Source organism: Miscanthus floridulus, chromosome 18 (genome assembly GCF_019320115.1).
Source record: "Miscanthus floridulus cultivar M001 chromosome 18, ASM1932011v1, whole genome shotgun sequence".
Lineage (NCBI taxonomy): Eukaryota > Viridiplantae > Streptophyta > Magnoliopsida > Poales > Poaceae > Miscanthus > Miscanthus floridulus.
In genome coordinates this window covers 33,658,969-33,666,078 of record NC_089597.1, presented here as the reverse complement: position 1 = coordinate 33,666,078, position 7,110 = coordinate 33,658,969, and the positions used below count along the sequence as shown (strand labels likewise).

General features: G+C 44.8%; 1 pseudogene; it reads left to right on the top strand.

Annotated features, from left to right (window-relative positions):
• Positions 1-3,682: 3,682 nt before the first annotated feature.
• Positions 3,683-5,065, top strand: LOC136521829 (anthocyanin regulatory C1 protein-like; annotated as a pseudogene).
• The last annotated feature ends 2,045 nt before the right edge of the window (positions 5,066-7,110 follow it).

The following is a 7,110-nucleotide window of genomic DNA, read 5'->3' as shown; positions in this document are numbered from 1 at the left end:
CTGAGTCGTTGCTGCAAAACCCGCATCTGCAATATATGTACTGTCTTTGTCCGTACAGAACAACAGAGTCGTTGCGTCTTTGTCCGTGCAGCACAACAGAGTCGTTGCGTCTTTGTCCGTGCAGCACAACAGAGTCGTTGCGTCTTTGTCCGTGCAGCACAACAGAGTCGTTGCGTACGGCACACCATTTTATTGTGTGATGCTACGTACTGTCAAATTTTATTGTGTGATGCTGCGTACAGTACAATAATATATGTACATTATTGTGTGATGCTACGTAAAGTACATGTGCTGATGTGCATACGTCAAATTTTATTGCGTGATGCTACGTATAGTACATGTGCTGATGTGCATACGTCAAATTTTATTGTGTGATGCTACGTAATCGTTCCATCATGGTATGGATCCTCTGTTTGGCTACTGCAAAGATGTTCCCATCGGAGCCAGTCTAATAATACAGTCTTTAGCTGACTGTATAGATACTTACAACGCCACTCATACAGTAGTTGGTTCAATTATAGCTCATATCTTTCTCTTACGAAGTTTATTGGTTACGTGCTTTGGCTGGCTGCAAACTTATAGCCCACCTCTCATCTTTCTCTTCCCTTTTCTTCTCTCCCTTAGCATATAGCTTACTAACAACCCCTTAATTATACTTGCTCTAAGAAGTTTGGGCACGAGATTAAGGAGAAGAGAAAAAAATATAATGCATATAAAAAAAATGTGGAAGATAGAGAGAAGTAGAGATAGAGATGTATCGAGAAAAGAGAAAAGTGTATTGGTAAAAAAGAAAAATGTATGGAAAAGTGAAAAGGTCAAGTATTTCTATATCTATACCTAATAATAAAAAGGTAAAATTTCTGCCATACTTTTTTTCTGTCTCCTCCAAATTTCTTTTCCAGTCCGGGTTCGAATTTCTTTTCCAGTCCGGGTTCCATCCGTATTTTTAAGGCTGCTCGCCTGTGTTCCGTCTCCAGCACGTCCGTTCCTTGGAACTTGGTAGTCCCAGCGACAAAAACAACTAACAACTAGCTTGTGAAAAAAACACCTAACACTTTTTTTAACATAACAAAAAAACGCCTAAAACTATAAGCCAAAGGCTCGAACCCATGTCTCAAATAACAGAAGAGAGACCACGTACCAAGACACAGTATGCTTTACGTGGTATAAAACAAAACCTTTGATATTTGATTTCTCCTTTCAGCTACATTGATTCGAGAAATCCGCATTGATTCGCCTTTTATATTTGACAAAACAAACATTTCTTGCATATTTTTTTCGTCCTCGGATTCTGGTTTTTTGTCTGGTAATCTTCTTTTCAAAGTTCAGTTCAATTTGGATCTCTTTTTTTCTGCCTTTTGTTGATCTAGGCTTGGTCTCGGCCTCGGCCTCGGCCTCCACGTTCCTTGCTTGTTGATATGGGCTCGCTCTCGGTCGACGCTATACACGGAATACGGACCCACGCGAGACAGGATTGTCTCCGGATAGAAGCCACGGCACCGCGACGGGGGGTGAAGGACAGCCGCGACACGACACCGCCGGCCAGCGTTCTTGGCGCCGCCACCCGCGCTCATCGCTGCCCCCACCACCACCACCCATGCTCGGTGCACCCCGACGCTCCGCGTTCTCCTGAGATGAGTGCCAACTTCCACGGCCACAGCACGACCTCGCCGTCCCTCACGCTCGGCGCTGTACCGCCGCCACCCATGCTTGGCTTGACCACGGCGGCCAACACGCTTGGTGCGGCCCGCTGGCCGGCGCACTTGGCTTGCTGGAGGCGGCCGGCACGCTCGGCTGGATGGAGGCGACCTCGATCACGTGGATTAGAATGTAATGAATTTTTTTCCCCCCGAAATAGGAGATTAAGGGTCTGTTTGGTTTCAAATAAGTCACCTACTTATAAATTAAAAAGTGAAATAAGTGACTAATTTTGTCAAACACCATCAACTTATAAGTCACCCATGCTTATAAGAAATAAGCTGGTTCACCACTGCTTAAAACTTATAAGCCACCATTTTCCGCGTAGGGCCCACACCTTTCACTTAACATGCATTAGCTTATAAGTCATCTACAACCAAACATACATGACTTATAAGTCACTAGTTTTCAGTCACCTGACTTATGGAAACCAAACAGGGCCTAATTCAGAGGTCAGATCGTCTATGGTCCCAAGATATGTGGATAAGAATGTAATGAATTTTTTTCTGAAATCCTTAACATGTCGCTCGCTAAATTAATTCTTGTCAATTTTAGTTAGAGATTAGAATTGCACTTTTTTTTGTCCTCTAAGAAAGTCAATGAGCAGGATTTCTAACTGTACCGACTCATGGATAATATAAAAATTAATGTTGTGATATATATTTGCGTTTAAATTTCTATGTGCTTTATGATGCATTTTAATTTGATACAGGGTTTAATAGAGCATTGTCATATTATTAATACATTAACTTATATTACGGATGTCATGGTCATCATAACATAAATTATAAATTTAAATTTTTCTAAAAATGAATAAAATATAAATAAATATGTATCATTCTTGTCATGTTTTGCGTCAACATTCAATAATTATTTTTCTCCCGTTGCACCGCACAGGGCATTCTTGCTAGTTGAAATACAATTTGACTGCTATATGATCTCCTACAGTCCTACTAGCTAGTTGTCTAGTTCTAGCATCTAATGCATTGACGCAGACAGACAGACAACGAGTACTATGCATTATCAAGATATTTTTCACGTGATGAATCTATCTGTGGGATGAAAAAGTGGAAACTACTGCAGTAGGGTACAAAAATTACTCAGAAAAATACGTAAAGTTTGCGCATATTATATCACCCCTCACAAGTATGGTTAGTTTGGACACGAACCGAAATCTTTGACCCATTTGACACAAAAAGACAGCCATAGAGCACGGTGCCGCTCAACTCGCATCATGCAAAAGCGTTTGCCACCTTGTACAAAACGACAAAGACGACACTCATCCGGAAATCACTCACCCTCTGATCTGCTGCAGCCTGCAACATGCTCTATTTTGGAACCGGAGGAAGCCGACTCGCCACCTAAATTCAATGCGAGCCATTCGAATCGATCGAGCTACTCGAAAGTTGCCACTCACATACCGTAACGCGTACGGGAACAGCAACCATGTAGCCGGCCGTTCGTTGCATCTGAATCTATAACCTAAATAAAATATATAAAGGTTCCCTTCAAACCGTCGTCACTACTCTACTCCCGGACCCACCAGCAGTGTCCAGGCATGCAGTTCAGCTTTGCAGGGCCTCAACTCGGCCACGTAGTGCCCGTGATAGTGCTACCAGTAAGTGTGAAAACGGTACGGATATTTTTCGATCATATTCCGAATCTATTTAGAGGGTTTCAACTGTCCGTATCCGAGTTCAGATATTCAATATTCGATACCGTATCCGTATCCAAATAATCAAATCGCATATTTATGATGTCGATATCCAGTCATATTCTATCCGACGTGGTTAACAATATCCATACTCAAATCTGAATCCAGAAAAAAATACGAAAACAAATATAATATCAGCCGTATCCTATCCTTTTCATCGATAGCTACTACAGAGTGACCGATCAGCCAGCCGGCCACGCACGTGGATCCCGAGTGCATTTAAATACGCCGACGGAGCCCGGTCGACGAGAGTCGAGAGGCCCTGCTGGCTGCTGCTGCACACCACCGAACCGAGAGAGAGAGAGAGAGACAGAAAGAGAGATGGGGAGGAGGGCGTGCTGCGCGAAGGAAGGGGTGAAGAGAGGGGCGTGGACGGCCAAGGAGGACGACATCTTGGCCGCCTACGTCAAGGCCCATGGCGAAGGCAAATGGAGGGAGGTTGCCCCAGAAAGCCGGTAAAGCAAGCCTGAACTATATAACAGAATTATCATTTTTGTTGGAATCATATATATACCAAGACAAGATCGGCTGATGGAGGGAAAAAGTGCATGCAGGTTTGCGTCGGTGTGGCAAGAGCTGCCGGCTGCGGTGGCTGAACTACCTCCGGCCCAACATCAAGCGCGGCAACATCTCCTACGACGAGGAGGATCTCATCATCCGCCTCCACAAGCTACTCGGCAACAGGTCGGTGGGCTTCTTATACATGCATGAGCTGACGACGAGCATCATCTGCTACAAATACATACATCCGTGTTCTGGGACTTCTGGTGTCAGCCGTGAGAGTCAGCTCATGTTTCTCTATTCCTTTACGTACGTGTACGTTGGCAGGTGGTCGCTGATTGCAGGCAGGCTGCCGGGCCGAACAGACAATGAAATCAAGAACTACTGGAACAGCACGCTGGGCCGGAGGGCCGGCACCGTTGCCGGCGGCGGCAGCAGGGTCGTCGTCGTCGCGCCCGACACCGGCCCGCACGCCACCCCGGCGGCGTCGGGGAGCTGCGAGACCGGGCAGAAAGGCGCCGCCGCTCCTCGCGCGGACCCCGACTCAGCCGGCTCCGCCGCAGCAGCCGGGAACGACGGCCTCAGCGGCGGTGTGGGCGCCCAAGGCCGTGCGGTGCACGGGCGGACTCCTCTTCTTCCACCGGGACACGCCGGCGCCGCACGCGGGCGAGGAGACGCCGCCGACGCCAATGGCCGGTGCAGGAGGAGGAGGACAAGCAGGATCGTCGCCGGACGACTGCAGCTCGGCGGCGTCGGTATCGCCCCTCGTGGGAAGCCAGCAGGACGAGCCCTGCTTCTCCGGCGGCGGCGGCGACTGGATGGACGACGTGAGGGCCCTGGCGTCGTTCCTCGAGTCCGACGAGGAGTGGCTCCGCTGTCAGACGGCCGAGCACGAGCAGCTTGCGTAGACAAGTACACGTACGGTGTAGAATATATATAGTCATGGCGTATGTATACTTTTTTCTCGCTCCAATTCAAAACAGAAATACGTATAGTATATGCGTATCAAGTACTACTACCTGCTGCCGCCTGCCGGTGCGCACGAGCGCGCGAGGCGCGACCGGGGCACACGTGTGCCCCTGTCGTATACTTTTCATGGGCTCATGGCCATCCTGTGGATTGCCGTTGGCCTGTTAAGTTGTGGCTTCATCATGTTCGTAACCATGCATAAATGTCGGTATCCACAGCATATATAAAGTGCAAAAATTATGCCGCATAAATCCTGCGCCGTACATGTCGATAGAGAATACCTACTCTCTCTTTTTTAAATAAAAAAATGAGTAAACTGCACTATATATATGCATCTGAGGTAGTGGATGCAAGATATATTTGTTGAGTACAACATTCAATGCAGTAGTGTTGTACGCGATATTAGAAATCTATAGATATTTATTATCACTAGATGTGCATAATACGGTAGCGCTGAAGGCTCTCGTAGTATACGTCAAAAACTACGAAAGTAGCCTTCTCTACTTGTGTTTACCAAATTCCCCAGCTCGGTTAGACAAATCCACATGCAGCGGGGAGGGAGATCTTGAATCCACATGTTGTCCCTACTGATCAGCCACGTGATTCTGGCCCTAAAGTAGCCTTCTACTGATCAGCCACGTGATATGCAGCTTCCCGTCAGCAAACTACCTCTCCCGTCCCGTTCCATCGGAAAGCTGCGAAGCAATGCGCTTACGCGTGCAAGCACCTTAACCGCGCAACATTGGTCCGATCAGGCGATGTCCACGTCTCACAAGCGTTAACGTCAAAGTATCACAGTTTGGCGACTTGAAAGTTCAGATACCTTTCAAGAATAAATTTCTTTATTTGGTCACAATCACAGTTAGAAACACAGGGATGATTCTATAATAATTTACCAATAAGTAATGGGAATGAAGATTATAGGTCGTGTGTTAACTTTACAGAAAGCCAGAAACCATCTAATCTAATATTTATTCTTTGTTTGCACTCTTGTCAATTTCTATCTATTAGTCACTTGATTTTTTTTTAGTCCATTCAGGCGACGTCAGGCCATCACTGATGCGTTTCCTGGTGCCAGAAAAGCCGTACACGGTCCCAGCCACGGAGAGGACGTTGTTGCAGCACCTAGTAGTATAACCCCTGCCGGCGTGGATTCTCTGACTAGAGTAGTAAAGTCAAAGTCACGGGTGACTTTACCTCACCCGAATGCTATCTAAGGGGGTGTTAGATTCCTTCCAGTTTAGAAAAATGGACACTGTAGCACTTTCGTTTGTATTTGACAAAAATTATCCAATTATGGACTATTTAGGCTTAAAAGATTCGTCTCGTCAATTACGAGCAAACTATGCAATTAGTTGTTCTTTTTACCTATATTTATTGCTCCATGCATGTGCCGCAAGATTCGATGTGACGGGGAATCTTGGAAAATTTTGGATTTTGGGTGGGATCTGAACACCCCCTAATTCCCTTCCAAACGGTTGGGGAGCTCTTCATTTTATTAGTGCCTAGCCGAGATGCGAATAGCCCTGTTTGGTAAAGCTTATCTGAAAAGCGCTTCCCAGATGAGCTACACAAATAGAGTAAAAGTGACGGTCAAAATAAGCTGGTCTGTCAGCTTCTGTTTTTTAGTACAAATAGAAGCTATGGGAATAAGCGTGGCCAGAATAAGCTGCTGAAAAGCATGGCGTTTAGCTGTTGATTTCAGTTTATTTTGGCCATAAGCAGCTTATAAGTTATACCAAACAGGCCCATTTGAAGCCCAGTTCACAGACGAAGCAGGGGTAGTTGGCGGAATTTTCTTTTTTCTGTACAGCTTATCTTTTTTATATAATTTTTTTTTACGTATGAGCTTGGATGAAGATAAAGTTTGTACGGAAATTATAGTTCTCAAGAATATCTATACCTTTGTAGTATATTACCTTTTCATTTAAAATCATTTTACGTGAATAAATTGCCTCAAATTATCTACAGTTGCATAGCACTTCTTCAAAAAAATTATAATTTTTTATATAATCTTGAGTGAAGATAAAACTTATAAAACAATCTTATTTCTCAATATAGTATCTATAACCTTTTAATTTGAAACATTTTTATTTGAATCCATCTTGGTACCGAAATAATCGATATAAAGTATTGATCTACAAGTATCAATTTTCTCACACAAAATGGTTTTAAATGAAAAAGTCATGTACCACAAAGTTGTAGATTTTATGAGAACTATAATTTTC